A 23,586-nucleotide genomic window follows, 5' to 3' on the forward strand; every position below is an offset into this window, starting at 1 on the left:
AGTCGCAACGTTACAAATTAATGAACAAGGAAGTTTTACTTGTCACTTCTATAAGTGATTATTTAGCGACCTTTGATCCACTGTATCTCAAAAAGTGGTGATTTTCAGGTTTCGCGCCCATGAAAACTTTTGTTTAGAAGGTCAAGAACTACAACATATTTCAGTTTCAGCCAAATTTACAGTGGTCCAAAACCCTATCATTTTGTGCGGAGTCCTTTAAGTTTATTGCCGATAAGTTGTTGGGAACCTTGCTCTTATTATATTTTGAAAACTTGCTGGGTAGAATGTACTGAAAAAAGAATATCTTCTTTTGTTGCATGGCTGAAAATTTATGAACGGTATTTGTGACAAGTTGGTAACAACTTGTGCTCAGTTGGCTATCTGAAAAGTTAGAGCATACTAATTAACTGACACGTATCTGTGCCTTATAATGCATATAAACAATTATGCTCTGTAAATTACTACAAGATAAAACAAGTCATTGGAGCAAACTTTACTGCACAAACTTTTTTGATTACCTGATATGATTTTTTTTACTTTTTATGAGTATAAATAAAAGTTCAAACTATATGATGATGAAGTTACATACAGATTCTGTGCTTTGGTAGCATACGGTAGCATTGGAGAAGATGCGCACAGAGCTACGTACCGTATATTTACGTTGTGTGCGCATCCCTCCAATGCTACCAAAGCACAGAATCTGGCATCTCTGGTTACATAATTGTATTTTTTTATTTACTACCTAAAACATGTACTAATAAAATCCTTACTTGTTGCATCTTCCATAGTAGTTTGACGTTGAAGAATTTATATAAAAATGTTTTTTGCAGAGCTTTTTGGAAGCAAATTCGAGGTGTTGGTGGAACGCGGCTTTGATAGATGCAACTCGGCAGCTTAGGTATAAGGGCCACATATCGCCGGGCGTATTAATAGTTAGTGGACCACCATGTGCCCTCGAGGTTTTAAGAGCAGCATGGGCGCGAAACGTTCTACGACCACCCGCAGACCACTCGATCACCTGTCTTGGTGTGTACTTTTTAATTACCTCTTACATCAACTAAGAATCGATTTAATATAATTCAATAATTTGCAGATTCAATTTTTATTGGTGTGTACGCAGTACATAACAATAACTAACTTTGCGTTATAACTGCAAAGATCATTGAAAAGATTAATTAAAGTTAAAGCAATTTTTCTGCGTAAAAGGAAAAGCGCTAATATTTTTTATAAGAGTTTCTTATAAAAGAAAAGATAAAGTAATTTTGAGTGATTCTATGACTTTGTTACCAAATATAAACATATTTATTGCATTGAAAAAGTAAAAATAAAAGTAAGGGTAGCGGATAGAGCTACGAAAGTTCCTTATGACACTTATTGAAAGTAAGAAGCACCTATAGACGTAAAATACATAGACTGCGAGTTCCCTGTCTTTAACATGTTAAGAAAATGATTTTAATGTAGAGACAGCTGTGGTGTTAAACTTACGCTGGTGTAACCTAACCTAATCTTATCTTTGTTTAGTGAAGTAGTGAGAGAAAAGAAGTCTCCGTTGATGGCTAATATAGTAATGGGAAAGTGAAAATTAGTGAGAATGAAAAGGAATGAGATGATGCTGAACCGTCCTGTTTTACTGGCTTTTCGTAATTCCAAGTTTTTGTAAACACTAGTAATCAGAATGAAAACCGCTCTTCCAGAGAAAAGAGAATATAGTACAGAATTAGATAAAGCATTATTTAAAAAAATTTAAGAAAAACAAAAAAAGGTTATAGACTGTTATTACATAGACTACATTTTTGCTTTATATGCAAAATTGATCGTACGAATCCGACTAAAAGTAAGTTTAGCAAAAACTAGAAACAGACAAATATTTTGAATGCTTCAAAAAGGATTTTGAAGCCTTGTGAAAAAAGAAATCTTGAAACTAAGAGTATCATCATATCATCATATAAGATTGTCATCTATCCTTGTCCTTTTGGTCCGACTTGGTCTCGAGAGATGATGCTACTTACTGGACAGCGTAGCAGCTGAGGGAAAGTTGAATTGGATCTTCGACATCGGTTCAGCATCTTCTTAAGGGGTGATAGCGGGAGTTAAGCGTTATGACCCAGTGGCCATATTGAATTTTTCTCAATCTTTGCCAACATATGTATTGCCTTTGCTAAAATTGTGTCAAATATAGAGTAGTGCGTAACAATCTCTAAAATAAAAATTAGTTCAGTTAACAAAACTTTTTTATATAATATGTGCTTGTTATCTGCTCATAATAATAAGCATTCTGTCTAATCATACAAAAAGAGAGGTTAGATACCCACATAGCATCGTTACCCAGCAAGCAAGCTCACGTGATAATGACGTGATTATGAAGTGATTTTGATGACTACGACGTTAAGTAACATAAATGGTATATTATTTTGACGTCATTTACGATACCAAAAGTTGACGTCGCCGATATGACGTCATTTAGATGTCGGTGACGTCATATATCACCTTATATTGAATTTCAATATAACATCAATAAAACGATTAAATGAAGTTCTAACAAAAACCTTGAGTTAAATTCAACCGTTAATTATAATAATATGTTTATTAATAACATTTGTTTTTTTGAATAATATTATATTTTGAAATACATTATTTATAGATAAGTATAGCCATTTATTTATAGATCAGTAGTCACGTACACTTTGGTAAACTGATCATCTTTTATATATTAAATTTATTAAAAAAATAACATAATATATAAATATGTATTCGGGACTTCCGTTTCCGGCAGCGAGCTAGTGAGCAATTTTGGATAGCATAGAGTGTAATTTTGGTTTTTTGTGTCGAAGTTGGCCAGTGGTTGTGAGTGTGGGTGTGTGTGAGTGGGTAAGAGTGTAATTGGAAGGAGTGGGTATATAGGTGGAGGTGAGCGAGGCGGGGGGAGGGTATTAAGGAAGGTTAAAGGGTGGCAGGGAGCTGGGAGGTTAGGTTGACAAAAGGGAAGGAAGGTGGTGAGTTAAAGGTGTAGAGAGTGTAGAAGGGGCAGAAGGTGTAGAGCCTTAGGGAATTTCTGGGGACAATATTAAGGCGAAGAAAAGTTAAGCCTTAGGGTGGGTAGAGAAAGGAAAGAATGGCAGAGGGAAGCGGTAAAGGGATAGAGAAGAAAGTGAAAGAGATAGAGGGATGGAGGAGAGGGAGGTCGTGAAGTGAGAGTTCGCCATTAGATATGTGGGTGAAGAGGAAAAGAGATGGTGAGGAGGGAAAGGAGGGCGAGGGGGAATGGCTGTTCGCAAAGAGCAGGAAGACGGCGAGGTCCCCAAGTGGAAAAGAAGAAGGGGGAAAAGAGGGAGAAATAGAAGGGGAGGGGAGGGAAGGAAAAAATGGGTTATGGGAGGAGATGAAAAAGACAAGAAGGGAGATGGGGGTATATATGGAGAAGGTAAAGAGTATGGAGAGGGAACTAGAGGAATGGAAGAGGAGGGAGGAGATATTAAGAATGGAGGGGAAGAAGATGAAAGAAAACATGAGGGAGTTGGAGAAAAGGTTGGAAAAAAAAGGAAAAAGGAGGGGAAAAGAGAAGTAGAGGTAGGGAACAAGTGGGAAGGAAGATTGAAAATGTTAGAAGAGAATATAGAGAGAAAAGAGAAGGAAGAACGAAGGAGGAGGAATGTTATAATGAAAGGAGTTCCAAGGGAAAAAGGTAACTGGAGATGGGGAGTAGAAAAGATTTTAAAGGAGATAGGAGCGGAGGTGAAGATAGCCGAAATGAGAAGAATAACTACAGGAAGGGAAGATAAAGGGGAAATGGTGTGGTTAAGGCTGGAGAGGGAGGAAGACAAGAAGCAAGTGTGGGATAAGAAGAAGAGATTAAAGGGGAGGAAAGTGTGGATCGAGGAGGATTTATCGTGGAAAGAGAGGAGGTAAGAAGGAAATTAGGGGTAATTGCGGCGGGGGAGAGGAGGAAGGGGAAAAATGTCTGGGTGGAGGACGATAGGATAAAGATGGAGGGGGTTTGGTGGAGATGGGACGAGGAGAAAAGGAGTTTGGTTAAAATAGTAAGGAGAGGGGAACAGGGAGAGAAGGGGATGGAAGCGGGGGAAGGATTGGGGGTGGAGAGAGGAAGATATGGGTAGGAAAGTCGGGAGAGGAGAAGAGGGAAAAAGAAGATGAAAGCGAGGAGGAAGAAAGGAAAGATGAGAGTGTGAAGGTAGTGTTTTGGAATGTGGCTGGGCTTAAGGGAAAAGATAAAAGTTTTTGGAGTGGGTTGAAGAGTTGGGACGTAATGTTTCTGACGGAAACTTAGGTGGACAAAAAAGGGTGGGCGAGGATAGCTGGGAATCTACCGAAAAATTTTAGTTGGGAGATACAGTGGGCGGGTAGACAAAATAAGAAAGGTAGGGCTATGGGGGGGATGTTGCTGGGAGTAAGGAGGGGTCTCGAGGCAAGAGAGGAGAAGAGATGGGAAGGAAAAGATGGAATAATGGTGAGAAGGGTGAGGGTAGGGGGAGAGTGGTGGAGGATCGTGGGGGTGTATATAAACGGGGGATGGGGGAAAAATTAGAGGAGTTAAGAGGGTGGATGAAGGGGAGAAATGAAAAAGTGAGGACAATAATGGGAGGGGATTTTAACGCAAGGACAGGGGAAAAAGATGGGGAAGTGAGGGGAGAGGGAGAGTAGAAGGAGGGATGGAGTAGGAGGTCGAAAGATAAAAAAGTGAACGCGGAGGGATGATTATTGTTGGAGAGGATTGAGGAACTGGGCTGGGTAATTTGGAATGGGGACACAAAGGGAGATGAGGAAGGGGAGTGGACTTACACGGGTGAAAGAGGGGAGTCAGTGATTGACTATGTGATAGGGGAAGTAGGCACAAAGGAATTTGTGGAAAAAATGGAAATAAGGAATCAAGTAGATTCGGATCATCATCCAGTGGTAATCTAGATCAAAAGTGGAAAAGAGTGGATGACTGATAATAGAGGAAGGGGCAGAAGGAAGGATGGAATAAAAAGGATAATATGGACGGAGAAAGGGAAAAGAAAGTGGATGGAGAAAATGCAGAAGGAGATGAGGGATGTGAAAAGGGGAGTTGAAGAGGAATGGGAGAGCAGGAAAAAGAGAATAGAAGCTGTGTTAGGAGAAAGGAAGGTAAGGAAAGTACGGAGTGGGAGAAGGGGGTGGTGGGATGAAAAATGTAAGGAGGAAAAAAAGATTGTAAGAAGGGAGTTAAGAAGGTGGAGGGAGGGAAGAAGATTTAAGGAAGAGAAAAGAAAAAAAGAGTATAAGGCGTTATGTAATAGGAAAAAGGAGGAAGAAAACAGAGCTTGGGAAGAGGTGGTGAAAAAAGCGAAAACGATGGGACAGGTGTGGGAAGTGGTGAATAGGGAAAGAAGAAGGAAGAGAGGAGGGGGTAGTGGGATTGAGATAGGGGAGTGGGAAAATTATTTCAAGAAGCAGTTGGGAGGAGTGGATTGGAAGGTGGTGAGAGGGGAAAGAGAAAAGAGGGAGGAGGGGGAGGAGGATGTAGGAAGGGAGGAAATTATAAGGGCAATTGGAAATTTGAGGATAGGGAAGGCTCCAGGGGGGATGGTATACCGGCAGAGGTGTGGAAGTTTGGGGGAAGAAATATGCAAGATTGGGTGTGGAATATATGTAGAAGGATTTGGGCAGGAGAGGGGTGGATCGATGTGTGGAATGAAGGGATAGTAGTGCCAGTGCTGAAAAAAGGAGAGGAAAATAAGGTAGAGGAGTATAGGGGAGTGACATTGGCAGGGTCATTGTATAAAGTTTATGCGGAGGTGTTAGCAGAAAGGTTAAGGGACGAAGTAGAGGGAAAGAATTTAATTCCGAAAAGCCAGGCGGGGTTCAGGAGAGGAAGGGGTACGATGGATAACATATATGTGATAAATTACCTGGTTAGCAGAAATTTAAGTAAGAAGAGGGGTGGGTTGATTGCGTTGTTTATAGATTTGAGGGCGGTTTTTGACACGGTTAATAGGGAGACTTTACTGAGAGCGATGAGGGAGAGGGGGGTGAGAGAGGGACTAGTGGGAAGGTGTGGAGACTTATATAGGAAGACGAGGAATAGGGTGGCGGCAGGAGGGGAGGTGGGGAATGAATTTTGGGCAGGTAGAGGGGTGAGGCAGGGTTGCCCGCTGAGCCCGTACCTGTTCAATCTGTTGACGGCGGATATGGAAGACTATTTGGATAGGAACGGATGGAGTGGGGTGAGGGTAGGAGGAAGAAGAGTATGTATTGGCGTATGCGGATGACTTGGTGCTGTTAGCGGAGGAGGAGGAAGGAATGAGGGGAATGATGAGAGGGATGGAGAAATATCTAGCGGGAAAGAGTTTGGAAGTAAACGTAAATAAATCAAAAGTGATGAGGTTTAGGAGGGGAGGAGGGAGGGAGAGAAAGCTGGAATGGTGGTAGAAGGGGGAGAGATTGGAGGAGGTGAGGGAATTTAAATATTTAGGGTATGTGTTTTAGAAGAATAGGGGGAGGAAAGCGCAGATAAAAGAGAAGGTGAGAAAAGGGGCGGCTATTATGAGTCAGGTGTGGGGGATTGGGAAGAGGAGGTTCGGTGGGGATTGGGGTAGAAGGTTATGGTTGTTCGACGTATTGGTTTGGTCGGTGGTTGGGTGGAGATATGGGGGTGGAAAGAATGGGATAGCGTGGAAAGGTTACAAAAAAGATATATAAGGTGGTTATTGGGGGTAGATTGGAGGACTCTGGGGTATCTCGTAAGGGAAGAAGTGCAGAGGGATTTATTAAGGGAAAGGGCGGGACAAAGGGCCTGGAGATTTGAGGAAAGGTTGGAGAGAAGAGAGGGTAGCAAAATAGCGAGGCTATGTTTAAAGGAGATTAGATGTAGAAAAGGAGGCGGGGAGGGGTTGTCTGAGTGGGAGAATGACAGGGTAAAATATTATGAGGAGAGAGAAGTAAGGATAGCAGAGATGGAGGAAAGTAGAGAGGCAGGAGAATGGAGAGCTCAACGGTTGATAGAGAAGGAGAGGGGGATACAGAGAGAGGAGAAAAGGAAAAGAATTGAAAGTTCGAGGTACAATAGATAGTACGGGAGGATTAAAAAGGAAGGGGTGCCGGGGTATTTAAAAAAGGAGTGGGGGTAAAGCAGATGCCAGAGGGTGGCTAAGTTTAGGTTGGGGAATGAGATGAAAGAAGGTAGATACTGGGAGGGGGAGAAAGAAAGGATGTGTAGAATGTGTGGATTAGTGGAGGAGGGTTGGAGACATGTGCGGGAGAATTGTGGGGTATGGGGAGCGGAGGAGAATTGGGAGGATATGATTGAAGTGGTGCTGGGGGAGGAGGGGGAGGGTGAAGAAAAAGGTAGTGGGACAGGGGGAAGGAGAGGAGTGATTAGAAGGGAAGGGTTGAAAGAGGAGTGAGTGGGAGTTGAGTGAATAGATGTGTGGAAAGAGTTATGTAATTGTATGGATGAGGGCGAAGAGTGGAGGTGAACCAATGGCGGAATAGCTGGATAGAGTTGATTGCCGGAAGGAGAGGTCCACATTGCGTACAGTAGGATAAAGCGATTGCGTGTGTGTGTATATATAGGTATTAGTATTAGTTTAAGTTAGATATAAGGTTAGTTGTAAGTGTAGAAGTAAGGTTTTGTGTAAGCTAGTCGTAAGAGTAGATATAAGTTTTTGTGTAGGATATTGTAACCCTAAGGGGAATCAATAAACATTATCTATCTATATAAATATATATTGAATGATAACTAAAGTTTATTGTAGTTAAATTTTATAATAAGAACAATTATTAAATATTTTTTATTATAATAAATGAAATGTGTAAAATAGTTTGAGAATAAGTAAAGAAAAATAATTACAAACATAAAATCTTTGGTCATAAGAGCCAAAAATAATTACATTATAGTAAGGAACAAGTAGTCTAGCGGACTGAGTGCAGAGGCGGATATGGAGATCTTGAGTTCAAATCCCACCATCACCTTAGGATTTTTTCCAGGCCCGGTATCTTTCGTCGAGTTAATCAGTTGATTGACAAATTGAATCAGATCTCCAAAAATTAATTCAAGTGAAATTTTGAATTAATTTTGTTTCTATAAAGCGTTTTTTTTTATATATCATTGTAATATTACTGCAATGCATTTCGTGGTCATTTTATGTGACTGTAATGCTGTAATATTACGTGCTATGTGGGATGTTGTGTGATACTATTGTTTTTTAAATATTGTATTTTATTTTTCTTTTAAATTTACAATAACGTCTTTACCATGTTATATTGATGAGACTTTTTTTATTATATTCACGTCTACTTGATGTAATATAATGACATCAATAAGATGTGACATAATCACGTGATATATACGTCAAAATCACGTCATTGTTATGTCATAATTGACGTTTTGCAGACTAAAAACTGACGTTATTGTCACGTGAGCTTGCTTGCTGGGTAGTAGCACAAACGTTTCTGCAACGGGTTTTCCAAAACTTAGCAACGTTTCGTTAAAAGTCTCTAAAATATCGTAGTAACGTAGCGGAAACGTCAAAATGTCCGCTTTTTAAGTTGCGGTCTGTTTTCGTAGAAACATATAAGAAACGTATACGAAACGCTGCCCAATAAGTTGCGAAGTTTTTAATGTTTAAATTTTTATAAACATTGTAAAATACAATTAATCAACCATGCAGGTTTTGTTGCTTAACCATTCTCAAGGAAGGAGTGATTATTTAAGTAATCTCTTACTTAAGTAATCACTTACTTAAGTAATTACTCCTTCCTGGAGAATGGTTAAGCAGACAAAACCTGCATGATTTCAAAAATGTATTTTACAATGTTTATAAAAATATAAACATTAAATACTTTGCAACTTATCGGACAACGTTTCTTATACGTTTCTACGAAATCGGACCACAACTTAAAAAGCGGACATTTCGACGTTTCTGCGTTACTACGACGTTTCAGAGACTTTTAACGAAACGTTGCTAAGTTTCAGAAAACACGTTGCAGAAACGTTTGTGCTACTAACGATGCTATGTGGGTAATTACTTATTATTATATTTGAGCAGGTAATATGTGGAACAATAACATGTAGAACACTGCATGCACAACACAGTTATTGAATTGATTGAAAAGTAATACATATGTCACAACAATCACAAACACTCACGATTTCAATTTGACTTTGTCACGCGTGAAGATCCACCGCAAAAATTCTTTTGTAACGCGTAACGTTATGTTAATTAAGTACTAACTGTAACCTTAGATTCATATTTCTATATAATATAAAACACATCGAGTCTAAGTTTATAACCATACTTAATGTGTAACGCGTTACGGAAAAGTTTTTGTGCGGTGGATCTGAAATGACTCGAAACACTACACGTCACTACCGTGTCTCTTGATTCTCTCTTTCTCTTTTTAACTCACATTTCCTGTCTTTCTTTCTCTTTTCTTATTTCAGCGTGCGCGCACATTTATGCCATCTGGTAACATGCATATTCCGATCCCATGACGACCATGAAAACGTGAATTTCTCACTGTCAAAACATTATTGTCAAATATCTCTAATTAGAGAACAAAACACAAAAAAAGCAAGAATATTTTTTTATGTTTTGTTCTGAATTGATTGAGACTAAAATAAAATTAATGGATTTAGTCGTTATCAAAATATTGTTCCGTGAAAATCTCTCTACTCTTTAGCTAAATCTCGCGTAATAAAGGCACGGTGTGCTTCACGCTGTTTGCGCACAAACTTCGTTGCGCGTGAAATTTGGCGCAAAGCACTATCGTCCCTCTTGATAGCATTCGACATTTTTATTTTTCGGTTTACTCTTTGTGATGTCATACCAATGTGTGAACTCATAAAGAGACGCTTTCTAATTCTTTCGGTCTATTTAGATAATAATTGTTTATCAAAAACGGGCAAATGTCCGTAGATTCACTATCAAGTTTTTTGATCTCTTCATTATATATATTATTTTTTATATTATTTCAAGTATACTTCATAATTTTTTAATTTTAAATTGTTTGTTTTTTCAAGAAAAAAATTTACAATATTAATTTTATTTAATTCGTTATCATAGATTGTGTTTAAAAGAACATCCCCGGTTTTGTGTCTTGTCAACGCTAAATAATTTATATAGACAGTTCTATTGTTACAGAAGTATGATAAAATTAAAACAATTTAGATTTATATAAAAACAATTGCTTTTTTATACTTCTATAACAATAGCACTATAAAAATAAAACTGTTTAATATATTATATACTCTCACTTATATACTGTTGTGTTGAAATAGGTTTTATACAATTAAAAGACAAAAATGTTACATGCATTTCTATTTAATCTATTTTACTGAACACATACTTATTTCTCATCCATACTTTCCTTTAAATATTTGTGTCACTATTTAAAATTGATACGTCAACGATAAGTAACTTAAGGACGTTCTCCGAATTATTGATTTTCTTAGGATTTTCTTTAAATTTGCGGTATACATAGTTTATGATCTATTTATACGTAGCCTGTTTGGATAATAGGGGTAGCAATGTTAAATTCCAAAATATGGAAGATTTATATTTCAATTTTTATCATGGATTTCCTATGCTGAGCCTTTGTGAAGTGGGGTTTTTTAAAGTTACTGACGACAATTTTCTTAAGATCTTTTTCAAAAACAAGTATGTGGTAGTAGAGGGTGTCATAATTAAAATACGATTTTGAATAATATGGCAAGCAACCCTTTTTTCAAACTGTAGCTTATTTTTTTTTTGTTGGATTTATGCGCGCTGTGTACTGCAGTTATTTTTGAACTTCTGCGCAGAGTAAGCGGGTTTTAGCAGTACTGAATAGCTCAACTTAACTTTGTTACATGAGTACAAACTTACTCATGAGAAGAGATATTTTAGGTTGTTAACCACTGTATTTAGGTTGCTAACTACTGTAGTCAGAGACCGTCCTTAATTGTTTGTATCTTAATTGTTCTTTTTATATTTACAGAGTGTTTCAGATCTTATACCCCATTTAAAAACAAAGGAAAGGTATTTTACTATTAAAATGTTTCAAACAAAAGTTGTTGGTGATCAAGTAATGCATTACATGAGTATATGCGATTGACCTTGGCGTCGTGAAGGTCATGTCAAGGTCGACTTGAATTTTTTAAATAGGAACACTTACTTTTTATTTTATATTCTTGTAGCTGACGTCAAGGCGTTTTCAAAACAGTGTTTACAAACCCTTTTTAGCTGAGATCTTCCTGAGTTCGCACGGTCGGATTTATATATTTCAAGATAAATATAAAATAAATGTGTTACTATGTTGAGAAAAAACAGAATAAAGAAACAATGGAAAAAAAAAGAACTTGAAGGGAAAAAATAGTACATTATCTATCTCACACGCACGTATATACAACCAAGTAAACTTATGTATATTAAAGTTTTTAGTTTACTATAATATAATAATGTATATACAAAACCTACAAATGTTTATATTCTTTTTTTAGAGAAACTAAAAAAAACGTAAAATATAAATGTGTGATACTTTAAAAACTTACTTTTTCAAAAAAGATAAAAACAGGCGTCAAGTACACGCACAACACGTATTGTATTTAAATTAAATAATTTTTTTCTTTATACTCCAAAAACTTCTTTCTCTATAAAACCTGTTTTACAACATTTATATACTACAAAACATTCTTTCTCTAAAAACCCGTTTTACAAAAAGAAGTGATATCACAAAGTAGCACCAAGTAAATTTTGTATACGTTACTTGTGTATATTATTATCCTAATCTAAGTATACATATACGAGGTGTGATCAAAAAATAAGGTGACTTTTCATTTTTATAAAAAAATATTCATTTATTTATCCAAAAGTATGTTATCCTCTTCAAAATAATCCCCCTCTGATACAATGGACTTGTGCCAGCGCTTTTTCCAGTCGTCAAAACACTTCTGAAATGCACTTTTGGGTATTGCCTTGAGCTCCTCCAGCGATGCAGTCGTAATCTCCTCAATCATCGCAAATCTTTGTCCTTTTATGAGCCTTTTCAATTTTGGGAAGAGGAAAAAGTCGCAGGGAGCCAGTTATAATCTGCCTTTTGAGCAGATCAGGATCATCATTGACGTCGTTTAACATGTATTGGGCGATGTTTATGCAATGCTGCTTCTGATCAAAATTAAGCAGTTTTGGAACGAATTTCGCTGACACACGTGTTATACCCAAAACATCTGTTAAAATTGATTGGCAGGAGCCAAACGATATGTTAAGATCATCAGCTACTTCTCTAATCGTGATTCGACGATTTTTCAACACAATTTTTCTCACTTTCTGAACATTTTTGTCAATTTTTGACGTGCTGGGGCGTCCAGAGCGAGGTTTATTGTTAACATTTTCTCGGCTCTCTTGGAATAACTTATATCATTTATAAACATTTTTTTTGCTCAAAGTTGACTCACCGTACGCCACTGTCAACATTTCAAGAGTTTTTGAACACTTAATATCATTTTTTACACAAAAATTAATACAAACTCTCTGCTCCATTATTTTCAACAGCAAAAATTCGCCGAGCACGCAAACACGAGTCTAACCTTTATGTCTCTCACATAAAAACAACACATGCTATATAGTCAAAACTGTGAACATATGATCGTGACGAGTGTACCAACACAACAACAACAAAAATTTTGAAATAAGAGTGTACAGAGCGCGCGAAATTCAAAGAGTCACCTTACTTTTTGAACACACCTCGTATAACTACTTTGTTAAGTTTTCATTACGGAAAAAATTTTGAAAGAAAAACTTGTCTAAGCCAATTAAATTAACAAAAGGAGTCGTAGTGAAACTACAAGTAGACCCAGCAAAACTTTATTTTCCGTGAAAAACAAAAAAAAGAAAAAGAAAAAATTTTGTCAACATAAAGAATATTTAATGCAAAAAAACTTGGCGCGGCTGCACCTCAAATATAATGAACTGAAATTTTTATATGCACGGCAGTCTGATACTTACATGTGCACATGTAAGATATGTCTGTCTAGATACATTTTTGGTGCAGCCGCGCCAAGTTTTTTTGCATTAAATATTTTTTATTTTGACAAAATTTTTTCTTTTTCTTTTTCTTTGTTTTTCACGGAAAGTAAAGTTTTGCTGGGTCTACTTGTTAGTTTCACTACAAATCTTTTTGTTAATTTTAATAGGCCCAGACAATTCTTTCTTTCAAACTTTTTTCCGTAACGAAAACTTAACAAAGTAGTTATGTATACTTAGATTAGGATAATAATGCACAAAAGTAACGTACAAAATTTACTTGGTGCTACTTTGTGATATCACTTTTTTTGTAAAACGGGTTTTTAGAGAAAGAATGTTTTGTAGTATATAAATGTTGTAAAGCAGGTTTTATAGAGAAAGAAGTTTTTGGAGTATAAAGAAAAAAATAATTTAATTTAAATACAATACGTGTTGTGCGTGTACTTGACGCCATTTTTTTAAATAAATACAATATTGACTTTATATTGAAACTGAACTTTATATTTAAACTGAATATTTCTCTAACTAGTATTTATATATAGTTATATATATATTTTTATTACTTGGTCCTGCCGTTTTTTCCTCTAGAACTTAAAACCATCCAGATCTTCTACCGTCGGTCAATTGGTATTTGCGTTAAAATCGGTGCTTCGAGAGTCAAAGTTCGGGAGTAAAGTTACCAGTATCACCATTTTGTTGTAACTAACATCATCAAAAAACCACTGTTCTAAACAAGGTACCATTACTTATGACTTACCACTGTAACCCTTACGCCAATGTCGACAAGTTATCACCCTTAAGTTGCAACCACATAACATCACAGTTAGTTGCAAAATTAATAACTAACAAACTAAAGGAGATAGAGAAAAACGGTTTGCGCTATAATTTTCAGCACATCAAACTACAAAATACCAGCCCGGTTTGAACATTCTAGGTTTTATTTTTAACAATCGAATGTTTAAATAATAAAAATTATTAAACTTTTAGTACGTGGTATTTTGCATCTAACTAATACAAAAATGAGATCCAAAAACCAATTTGTTTTAACTTGTACCGTTCTCGAAATATTCAATTTGGTAACTTTTACTCTTTGTCATAAATCGCAGAGTAGCCGATTAAAAGTACCTGCAAAATTAGTTTCAAGCTATCTCTTCTGGTTCTTGAGATATCCGCGATTTGCAAAAAGAACTATGTATCGTTAAATGTAGAATATTAAAATAAGTCAAATGCGTATATTCGTTATTCATAAGCTTTATTGTAAAACCGCGTTTTAGGGAACTTTTCAATCACCGAATCACCGAATAGGTTGTAAAATAATAGAAAGAAAACCTTCGTTGTACGTAATTTGTCGCGCGTGGACTTGACGCGAAGCACTACCGTGCTTCTTGATGTTTCTCTTTTTCTCTAACTTTCTTCTTAAAACGTGCTCGTTAAACAAAATTATCTGGTAGCACAAATGTAAACATACACATTCCTGAGTGTCCCACGACGATAGAAACGTTTCTTAATCGTGATTTACACGTCTATTTTTCATCTTATTTATTATTTTTGTTCAGAAGCCACAAACATACAAAACGCAAGAATACTTTTTTTTTTGTAATGTTTTATTCTGAAGCGATTGAGACTAAAACGAAAGTAATCGGTTCAGTCGTTCTTGAAAAATAGCCTTGTAAAAAACTTCCCATTCTCTCATTTACTGAATTCCGCGTATATAAGAGGCACAGTGTGCTCGCGTAGTTCGAGCGCCACTTCGTTGTGCGTGAACTTGGCGCGAGGCACTACAGTGCCTCTTGATTGAAGAGATGTAAATCCGAACGTGCGACCTCCACGCGGTACATTTTGAATAATGCTAACGCCGGAGGTACTTAAATTTTGAAGTCTCATAACTCAGAAAGATCTCAACTAAAAAGGGTTTGTAACCAGTGTTTTGAAAACGCCTTGACATCAGTTACAAGAATATGAAATAAAAAGTAAGAGTTCTCATTTAAAAAAATTCAAGCCGACCTTGACATGACCTTCACGACGCCATTCAGGATCAATCGCATATACCCATGTAATGCATTACTTGATCACCAACAACTTTTGTCTGAAACATTTTTTAAAATATCCACTTCCCTCGTTTTTATATAGAGTGCACGGGCGGTTTAAAACACCGTGTATATTTTTTTTCTTGTCCACTATAATAAATATATACTAATAACAATAATAAATAATATAGATACTTTATAAATGTTTTCAACTTTTAATTGTGTCAGCGTATTGTGTCAACCAAAACACAGAAGTAGTGTTGAAAAATCGAGCCGGACATCATCGAGAGCACCGAAGTGATAGACGTACGCACACAAGCGAGAACTGTGCGATCGATTACGGAAGAGTGCAAATATACTGTGTTCCGTCTCCTTTCGACTAAGCTCTCTATAATACAATATAAACCTAACTTAACCTAACCTTTTTTTTTTAACGTGGTGGAAATCTATTACGGATACCCTAATCCCCGGGAGAGAGGATCAGGGTTATGTGGGACTCCCCCCTTCTTCCCGCAAGAAGAAGGGGTATACCCACTAAAACCATTACGGTGTGTCACCACTCGGCTTTTGGCGGGGAGGGACCCGGGAATTCCTGTCAGAGGATGCGCGCAGGTCACTTCCTCGGGCTTAGGACTTCTCGAGGGGAAGAAAGAGTTCCCTTCTCCATTTGATACCTCGCGGTTATGATGACACCGCGGGACACACACTGCGATGCCACCCCTTCCAGGACCGTGTGCAGGACAGGTCAAGACCCCCATCTTGACCTGTCACGGTCTCCACAGTGACGAAAAAGAAGGGAAGAAAGAAACCATTTATCGGGGTAGACGATACCACCCCGGAAGTTGAGGTCACTGTGTGCGACCTACTCGCATCCGAGGAGGGCTCCGCTGGGACGGTGGGTTAACGATGGGAGCCGGCTACCGCCAACGCCCACCGCCACAGTCTCCCTCTCCTCCCAACATGGGCGGAGAGGGGGAATTACTGCTACCTTAGCAGTGGAGGACCTGGACCTGGACGTCCAGGTCCTCCACTGCTAAGGTCCCCGACCCCGGGGACGTGCACGGGAAACGGGTGCCGCCCGACAACCCGCTCGCACACGCCCCGGAGGTTTCCAACGAGGGATGGGAGCACGCTCCCGCTCCCTTTCGGCAGCCTCTTTCTGCTCCATCACAACGGAACAGAAAGAGACTACCGTTCTCCACTTTTTCTCTTCCCCGGAGGCAAGGGCCTTGAAAAGGCCCTTCAGAAAGAGGTCGCCTCCGACGTTGGCAACCAGCTCTCGGCGGTCGTCTGCCCACCGTAGACATTCCTCCACGGTGTGCTCCACCGAGTTGCTGGCTGCCTCACACTCATGGCACTGTGCCGTTGGCTTTTTGGCTATGCGACACAGGTACTCACCGAAGCAACCATGCTCGGTGAGCACCTGTGTCACCCTGTAGGTGAGGTGTCCGACCCCGTTCTGTAACCACATTTCCAAATGGGATCGGATGGTGTTGCTGCTCCCGGTCCAGGAGCAGCACCTGGCGCTCCGAGTTGGCAAGAGCCTCCCGCAGGTTGTTCTCTGCCAGACTCTCTTGTAGCAGTTCGACGCGACAAGCGTACCTCGTCGCGTACATTTTTGCCAGGAGGGCCAGAGAGGGTATCCCCGCCAGCACACCCGCCGTCTCCGTGGCCACGTCTCGGAAGCCGCAGATAACGCGCAGAGCAACCGTCCTCTGCGCGGCGCGAAGCTGGGCAAACTTGCTTCGCGCTCCTGCCCCTGCTGCGACTCTCGCCCAGAGCGGTGCCCCATACAGGGTCACCGCGTGGACCACGTTGACATAGAGACGACGGGCCTTCTGCTTCGGTCCTCCAAGGTTCGGGAGTAGTCGGGCCAAGGAAGTGGCCACTTTGCGAACCCGGGGGGCCAGACGAGCAAAGTCCTCGTCAAAGCGCCACTTCGGATCGAGGTGTATATCCAGGTACTTGACGGTTGTACCCACCTCGATCCTTGCCTCACCTACTCGGAGGCTGGTGTCTCTTGGCCGTCCACGACAGGGGTCATAGAACCACATGGCCTCCGTCTTGTGAACGGCCACCTTGAGACCCAGCCTCGTTATGCGGCCAACGACACAAATTGTGTCTACCTCGGCCAATCTTCGCGTCTCCTTCCAATCTGCTCTAGAGGCCACGACAAGAGTGTCATCCGCGTAGCAGATGACACTCAGATCTCTGGGTAGAGCGGCCTGGATCACCACATTGTACCCGAGGTTCCATAATAGGGGGCCTAACACGGACCCCTGGGGAACCCCGCGGTACATCTCCCTCTCGTGTGGTAATCCGTACCGACCAGTGTACTGTATCTTCCTGTCACGGAAGTAGTTTCCGAGGATCCCTCTTAGATAGGGTGGGACTCTGTGACGGTTGAGAGTCCACCCTATATTGTCCTAGGGAAGGGAGTTGAAGGCGTTGGAGATTTCCAGCGAAACCGCCAACGCCCTCCTCCCCTGCCTGACCGACGCGTCCGTGAAGGACTTTAACCGAAAGACGGCATCTACCGTTGATCGTCCCTCACGGAATCCGTACTGGCAGTCGGCCAGGTCGGGACCTATCCGTGACAGATGCTCGACGAGGCGAACGGCAATTACACGCTCCAAGAGCTTGCCCGTCTCGTCGAGCAAACATATTGGCCGGTACGCGGACGGAGAGGCCGCAGGCCTACCTCCCTTGCGGAAGAGAACGGGATTGGCTTTCTTCTACTTCGGAGAGAACCATCCCTTCTTCAGGCAGTCTGTAAGGATCTGCCTGAGGCGGTCTCCCAGGGGACCCTGTCCGAAAGCAAAGCCCAGCACCTTACCGGGCACGTTGTCGGGATCGGAAGCGGTATTCTTCCGCGTCATCCGACGAACGGCCCGGTGGAGCTCCTCTTCCGTGACTCCCAGGTCGTCGTTGGACCACCCTGCCACTTGGTCCAACTCAGGTTTCCGAGAGGGCCACTCACCCCTCCCGTCAGGGAAAAGGGTGGAAACAACCTTCCTGAGGAGGGTTGAGGATCGAGACTCTCAGTGATCGAGGGCGTCCACGGCCGCAACTTGTTTATCACATGTCGATATGGGCGCCCCCACGGATCAGCGTCAAGAGTCTCCATGAGCTCCTTCCACGCTTGGGACTTTGCCTTGTTGATGGCGGCTCTGAGGGCTTTGCGCGCTGTGCGATAGTCCTCGTGCGCTGCCTCCGCTGCTCGGACCGCCTCGTCGTCACCCGGGAGTCGACGACGGGCGTGGGTGCACCGGTGGTTGGCGCGGACGCACTCGGCCCTTAGGCCAGCGATTTCGTTCGTCCACCAATACACCGACCTCCGGTTTGGTGGTCCTCGGGAGTGCGGCATTGCGGTATTGCAAATTGCAATCGACGTCTCCCGGAACCACCGAAGTTCTGCACGGAGGTCACGCGGCTCGGCCGGTGGAGCTGGTCAGACCGCGAGCAGCACCGGACAGGAGATGTGGGTCCAGTTTTCTTAGGACCCACTCCTGGGACGGTGGCTTCCTTCTCGCCCAACGGCGACCTTGTTGGCGGGCAGGGAGTACTTTGACCCTCATGGTTATGTACCTATGGTCCGAGAGGGTCTCCATGTCATCCCTGACACGCCACTCGGACACACCGCGCGCAGCCAAAAGGGGAGAGGCGAACGCAACGTCCACTATGGACCCCCCACTGCGCCTAACGCAGATGTGCTGCGAGCCCTTGTTGACTACGAGGAGCCCGCAGGCCGCCAGCGTGTTCTCGAGTGCCCTTCCTCTCTTATCGGTTCTGGAGGAAACCCAAGTGACAGACTTGGAGTTGAAGTCTCCCAGAACCAGCACCGGACGAGCCAAGTGTCGCCTGACGACTAGATTGAGCTTGTCCAGGTACTCCCGAAACTCGCGAAAGGGCCTCGTGGGCGAGAAATATCCACCCACAACCACCAGTTCCCCCCATTGCACAGCGAGGAAGCCATTGCCTCTCTCCAACGGAGAGAAGACGGTGGTCCCTCCTTGCGTGCCCCACCTTACATACACTGCGACCGAGCCGTCCGCAGACCCTGACCACGACGGATGGTCGGGGACGTTGTAGGGCTCGGCCGCTACTGCCATAGCTCCGTCCAGCTCCGCGAGGCTTTGGACCATCAGGTCTTGGGTCCCGCGGGAGTGGTTTAGATTGCACTGTAGGAGGCGGAGTAGCCATTACGTCGCCGGTGACCCCTCCACCTCCATCTTCTCTTCCAGGGTTCCACTCGAAGAGGGCTGTCCAGCCCCCTCTGACAGCTCCGGCGCTGCAGTTGGCGCCTGCAGGGCGGGAGTTGCGTCCTTCTCGAGGGTGGGTGTAGATCCACTCTTAGCGGCTCTCTGTGCCCGTTTAGCTTTTCCCTTAGGGATTAGGGCACAGGCCTTATTGCCGAGTCGGTGGGCCGCCGGCCGGCCGAAGTCGGCACATAGCAGGCATTGGGAGGTCCGCTCGCATCGTTGTTGCCACAACATGCCCCCGCTTTCCGCACCGGTAACACCGGCCCCTCCTATCCTCTTCCGGCGCGGTGTACGTGCACGTCGCAATGACGTGCCCGCGTCGGAGGCATCTGTGGCACTGAAGGGGCCGCCGCTCTAACACCTTGACCGGCGCCTTCATCCACCCCACCATTAGAGACCCAGCGTTCACCACCTTCCGCGCTGCTGCGACCTGGCACTGGATCTATGCCGTGAATAGCCGATTGGGGGAAGCGCGAGCTCGGCCGACTTTGACATCTGTCGGCCGACAACCCCCAACGGCTACTACGGCGGCCTTCACTTCCTCCGGCGTAACTGAGTCATCCAGATCCCTGACCCGTAGTTCGCAGGTCTTGATTGATCTGGTGACTCTTACCCGGAGGTTCTCGGCCAGTGCGGACATCGCGGCAAAGAGCCTATCCGCCTTGGCCTCACTATCTTCGCCGGGGACTTCCATTATGAGGGCCCCGGTTACCGCTCGTTTTGGCCAAAGCTCAGAGATCCCGAGGTCCGGCAGCTTTATCCGCGCTCGCATTTCTGCGAGCGCCTTCGCGACACCCTCCTCGTTCGCACCAGGGGCGGCGGTGATGAAAATTGCCGCCGCGCGAGAAGGTTTGCCTACTTTGGGGGGTGTTGAGCGCTGGCCGGGCTTGGCTCCCGGGACCGCAGCCTTTCCACCCCTGGCTGAAGGAGGCGGCGCGGTTTTCGCCGCCTTCTTCTTCTCTTTTCTTCCCACTACCTGGGACCACGATGTCCCAGGTGGTTCTTCGATAAACCAGGGGGCGGGGGGCTGGCGAGAGGGGCCGGGCTGATCCGGTGCGGGTATTGTCCCGGTTTGTCGGGGCCGCGAGTTCCCCTCCGCCTGGCTTATTCGCCTTCTTGGCCTTTTATTTTCTTCTTCCCCTTTGCAGGGGAAAAGGTAGCAGCAAGGGCAACCTCCGTAGAGGGGCCAGCGATGGCAGGGGTGCCTACGCTGCTTCTCGCAGCTGCGCCCTTGGGCACAGCTGTCTTGGTCAGAGAGGGCGGTGGCCGAAGGACCGCTACACCTCCCCCCGTTTCCAGGTGGACAGGAGAGTCGGAAGGACATCTGCTCCCAGAATGCAGACATCTGGGAGCGTACGGCGTCTATGAGCCGGCTCTCCATTTCCCTGAAGGACCTCCAGCCCAGTACTTCCCCAGAAAGCGGAGGGGTTGGCGACCGGGGCGTCGGTGACGCTACCAGTTGCTTCCCCTCCTGGGGGTCCCCCTCTGATTCCATCTCCATAGGAGGAAAGGAAGTCAGGGGGAGTGACTCAGTCCGGGAACTCTCCGGCCTCGGCGGCACGGAGATCCCCGCGCGTCGGGATCGCGACAACGATCGCTGCGGGAGCGGCTCCGGCTCCGGCTCCGGACCGGCGGGGAGCGGTCGTCCCTACGCGACCTGGCAAACCGCTCGGTAATATTGGCGGAGCGGGTGGCCTGCAGCTCGTGGCGGAGAGCCTCCAAATCTTCTTGCATCCTCGCCACTTCACCTTTCAGGACCCTTTTCTCGCGGTCGATTCGCCCGACCTTCTCTTCCGCTGCGTCACGAGCAGCGCGAAGGCTCGCTATCTTGCCCCGCATGTTCTCCACCTCGCGGGTCAGCCGGTCGTTAGCTGTGCGGAAACGCTCGACGTCTCCGCCGCTCGGTACCTCTTCCGCCCTCTCGGCCAGCAGGCGGGCGGCCTCCTCAAGCCTGGCGGCGCACGTCTTTACGCCGCGCACATAAGTCCCCTCTATGTTTTTGGCAGACGTCACCATCTCTCACCGAGGCCGTCCACCTGACCGCCAGCTCGAGGGCGCGACTTGTTGGGAGGTTCCGGGTCACCTCGTCGACCGGGACCCTTGCGCTGCAGTCCGCCGCCGCTGTCCAATCAGAGGTTTCTGGGAGCAACACGGCAGCTGACCGCGTGGGCATACGGACCGCCGCAGGGTCCGAAGTGAGCTCTTCCTTTGCTCGTCGCTTCTCCTCGCGAACGCGCGCCTCCTCCAAGTCGCGGTAGGCCTTTAGTATGCCTATCTTTTCGCCCGTGGAATAGGGCTTGCCTCTCTTCCTGGTGACCCGCAGTGGAGGCCGTTGTCCCCGCGTCGCGTCTACGGCCGCGTTTGTTCGGCAGCCGCAATTGTGCCTGCCTTGTCCTTCTCGGCGAGGGGACCGAGGCATAGTGATCCCCGCGCTGGGCCTTCGGGGTCGGTGGGCCGCTGCTACTTTTGCCCGACTCTCCTGCGTCTAACCCTCACTTTAGCGAGGGGGCGGAGGGATGCGGTGTTGTGTCTTCAAACACCCCTCTCCAGTTGTTACCGGACACCGCTCCAAAGTCACTGTCCGCTTCATCGGAGCTGTCCGGCAAGGGAGCCTGCATGCCGCCGCAGACTGGTCGGCCAGACGGACCTGCGACGGCTTGGGTTGCCACTGCCTCCTTTTCACCGTCTGTGGACTCAAGAATGCGTCCACGGACGTGCGACAGATGACGTCGGGTTCCGATGACCGAACTGTCACCACTCTCCCGGCGTGTAGAAGAGCCTCGGGGACTCTCCTTCTCCATCTCTATTGCCTGTGACTGTAAGTCACAGGCCTTTGCAGGCGCATTTTCATGCGCCGCCCTCGCGGGGCAGGCGACGCAAGGCCCGTAATGGGATGACAACCCACAGGTGGCCGGGACGGTACCACCTGAGTGCCGTGACCTGGGGTTCCGAAGCTTCTGGTCCGGTAAGTTGTGCTCTTCCTTACAATCCATAACCATAATTGCATAAGGATTGGTTTTATTTTAGTGTGTCCTTCACCTAGGCCGGTTGACGACCAAGTCTGACGAGCCCGACCTACCCGGGTTTTTTCCTCAGGGTTTACTCCCCTAGTCCGATTGCACCGTGGCTGACGGGGTCGGATGTCCCCGGATTTGAAGTCAGGGTTTTCTTTCCTATCCCAGTTGCATCGGCAAAAGTTGCTAAGCGAGGCTGAGAACCCCCGGTTTTTGTTCGAGGTTTTCTTTCTTCTATTTCCCCTCTTAGTATAAGAGCTCCCCGAAAGCCTGTTTGGCATGGGTGACCTTGCCAGGGACTCAAAAGAGTCCCCGCCAGCATAGCCTCTTGGATCAGCGCCTCTCTAAGCCCGGGCACCACGACAAGGTGGGGGAAAGTCGCCCGGGAAAAAGTGATACAGGCCTCATCTCCATCTATAAAGAGAAACCTCCATTCCGATGTCTCCTCCTATTTTCCTACGCCGAGAGGAGACCCTAACATACACTACCTCAATTCCCGGAACACGTTTCCAGGGATATGGTAGGCGCACGCGTGCTGCATCACAGTAGTTTATAGTGAAGCAATGCAGTTCTTTCACTCAGCGGACGCTTGTATTGATGGCCAGACCGCCCATGTCCCGTGCGTCACCCGACGTGTGCCCCCGGCACCACCGTGCGCCTCCTGCGCTGTGTCTTCGGCACACGACGAGACCTTCACCTCCCGGCGAGGTAAGAGATGGAGGGCCAGCGATCCCGGGCGCCTCCGGTGGCTCCACCAAACCACCGGCGCGACCGAAGACCGGCAACAACACAGGGGTAAGCAAGCCCAACCCACCGGTCACGCCACGCTAAAAGTTCGGAAACATTTCGCCATGCTGCAAGATGTCTCCGGCCGCGGGCCGTTCTCCGATTGTTTATACAGGGTGAGACGGATCCCTGTTGTGGTCACAATACCTTTCTAGATCGGTCTTTCCGGTTCTCGTGACCTCTACCCGTGTCCCTGCTTCCGAGTTTTTATACAGGGAGAAGCAGACCCCCGTTGGAGAATGTGTGGCATCGTGTTCTCCCCGCATGTTTGGGTGGGAGAACAAGTGCCTATCCACTCTTTCCTACTTGTATCGCATCTCCAAGTTTTAGACTAGGGGGAGTGCGCACTCCTGTTGGCCGGTGTGTGACGTCGGAGTCCCATGTTCCGGGATATCCGCATCTATCCACCTCCCCTATCCGTGTCCCCGCCTTCGAGTTGTTATACGAGGGGGAAGGCGGACCCCTGTTTACTGAAGAAACGCTGCTAAAAGGCGACTTAACCTTTTTTTTTTTTTTT

General features: G+C 44.9%; 1 protein-coding gene across 1 annotated transcript in view; it reads left to right on the plus strand.

The window, feature by feature from the left end:
- The first annotated feature begins 829 nt into the window (after positions 1-829).
- LOC109860443 (storkhead-box protein 1-like) overlaps positions 830-23,586 on the plus strand; it is a 30,144-nt gene continuing 7,387 nt past the window's right edge. The window contains exon 1 of the mRNA XM_020439527.1: positions 830-1,026. The gene's annotated coding sequence lies outside the window, so the exon portion shown is untranslated. The remainder of the gene's footprint in view (positions 1,027-23,586) is intronic.

Source organism: Pseudomyrmex gracilis, unplaced genomic scaffold (assembly GCF_002006095.1).
Source record: "Pseudomyrmex gracilis isolate BER0280 unplaced genomic scaffold, ASM200609v1 scaffold_388, whole genome shotgun sequence".
Classification (NCBI taxonomy): domain Eukaryota; kingdom Metazoa; phylum Arthropoda; class Insecta; order Hymenoptera; family Formicidae; genus Pseudomyrmex; species Pseudomyrmex gracilis.